General features: G+C 63.3%; 1 pseudogene; it reads left to right on the top strand.

The window, feature by feature from the left end:
- The first annotated feature begins 1,523 nt into the window (after window positions 1–1,523).
- Window positions 1,524–1,642, top strand: LOC142874985 (uncharacterized; annotated as a pseudogene).
- Window positions 1,643–2,208: the final 566 nt, after the last annotated feature.

Raw genomic sequence — 2,208 nt, 5'->3', positions numbered from 1 at the left:
TCTCAGCCCTGGGTCGGGCAGAGCCCCAGCGGGCCATGCCCACAACCTCTCTCAGCAGGGGTCCCCCAGAAGGCTCCTTTGGGACCAGGATTCTCTTGCGGGTGACTCTTTAAGGTCTGGCCCCTGGATGGAGGGGCACCAGGAGTAGAGGAGCAGGAAGGGGAAGGGGGTGGCCATGCGAGGGGACACTTTCAGGCCAAGTCCCAGCTTCAGTCTGATCCTCCTGGGAACCCCGGGGTGGACATCACACCTCCTGGTTGCCCCGCTCTGAGACAAGGAGCCGGGCTTCGCATTCCCACAGCAGCCAGTCGTGGGCTGAGGACACCTGGGGCGTTGGGAACTCCCTGGCTTCTCCTTGGTTTAACATCTGGAGCTGCTTGTGAATTGTGCCGCCACACACACCCGAGTGCAGGTGTCTTCTGCACAGACTGCGGGCCTCGCTCTTCTGAATGCCGCTAGCTCGCGACCCACCCACGGGTGAACCTGGTCAGGGTACTTTCTCTCAGGGGCAGACTCTGATCCGGGCGGGCTACCGGTGTCTCTGTTTGCTCCTTTCTTTCTTCCACTTCGGGAAAGGCTTCCTTACTGGGTGTGGAAATCTCCTATGCCTTTCCTCGCCTATTCTGTCAGCTCTAAAATTCTCTTTCGGTTGCCACCCTCACAGATGGATTAGGAAACTCTTTGCGGTGCACTCATTAGTGAAATGACCTCAATGACGCTGGAATCCAATATCTAATCGCCAATTTTTAGCGAGTCCACACGCCAGGGTGGTCGGGGTCCAATGCAGCCCCGGCCAGGCCCAGGCCCCTTGGACTGGGCCACAGGAGGACACAGAGGAGGGTCCCGGCCCCCACGGTAGGTAGAGGTGCGGGCAGTTCTCCAAGGGCTTGGGTGTTTTCCAGAGGGAGGAGATGGAGGGGACTGATTTCTTCAGCGCCCCACAAACCACGCCACCCCACCCCACCCATGGGACACATCCCGAGAGAGAGAGAGAGACGCCCCATACACTGGCTCCCCTCCCCCGTGCGCTGTGCCCCAGCCCTGGCCCGGGGGAATAGGCGGCCGCCGGGCCACAGGGTGGGGGGCGCAGCTGAAAGGGGTTGTGGGGGAGGGCCGCCCCTGGCTGGGGTCAAAGGGCGAGCGCCCCGCCCCTCCCGCCCGTGCGCAGTCAGCGGCCCCGGCGCGCTGGGGGTGGGGGGCGGGGAGGTGAAGGAGGCCAGGCGAGGAGAGGAGGGGGGCTGGAAGGGCTCCACCTTGGCGGGTCCAGCCGTGGAGGCGCATCTTGTGTGAGTGTGAGTGAGTGAGTGCGTGTGAGTGTGAGTGTGTGTGTATACAGAGACAGCCCCCAACCCCGGCCCGCCGCTCCCTGCCCGCCCCGCCCGTCACCCCCGTCCCTCGGAGCCCGCGGGACCCGGCCGGCGAACTCAACAGGCCCGACCCGGCGCGGGGCCTGGGGCGGGAGGAGGCGGCGGGGAAGCGCAGAGAGGCTCGGCTTCTTGAGCGGGGCAGGGGCGCCCTCCGCCGTCCACGGCCACACCACCCCGAACGCGCCCGATCCCGTCTGGTCTCGGAAGCTAAGCAGGGTCGGGCCTGGTTAGAACTTGGATGGGAGACCGCCCGGGAATACCGGGTGCCGTAGGCTTCTTCTTTTTTTTTTTGCCTCTGGTTCTGTCGCGTTTCTGGGAGTGCGGGGGCGGCCCGGGGTGGGGGTGACCCCCACCCTCAGCGCCCGCCGCGGTGCCTGGCGCCCCAGCCCGCACCGTGGGGCCTCCTCTTGTCCCGAGCCGTGACACCGCCGCCACGCGGCAGCATGCGTGGCTTCTGGACTGTCAGGTCTCAGACCAAAGGTCTGCTCTGTGGGAGCCGACACGCTGGAGGAAACCTTGAGAGTCTGAGAGGGGAGGGAGTTCCAGAAGAAGGCCAGGATGTCATTTTGAGGGAGTATGTGACCAGAACTCCTCCCGTTGCTTTTGGGGTTCTATGGGCTACACGTAGGAATCTTTGGTGGTGGCACCTGATGTTCGGGGATCCGGAGTCACACCCAGACCTGCTCCACAGGCCTCCTTTTACTTTTCTCTTCGGATTCATTTTTTTTTTTTTTTTTTTGAGACAGAGTCTCGGTTTGTTGCCCAGGCTAGAGTGAGTGCCGTGGCGTCAGCCTAGCTCACAGCAACTTCAAACTCCTGGGCTCGAGTGATCCTTCTGCCT

This window comes from Microcebus murinus, chromosome 1, assembly GCF_040939455.1.
Source record: "Microcebus murinus isolate Inina chromosome 1, M.murinus_Inina_mat1.0, whole genome shotgun sequence".
In the NCBI taxonomy this organism is placed as follows: domain Eukaryota; kingdom Metazoa; phylum Chordata; class Mammalia; order Primates; family Cheirogaleidae; genus Microcebus; species Microcebus murinus.
The sequence above is the reverse complement of the archived record's forward strand: the minus strand, read 5'-3'. Positions and strand labels throughout refer to the sequence as shown.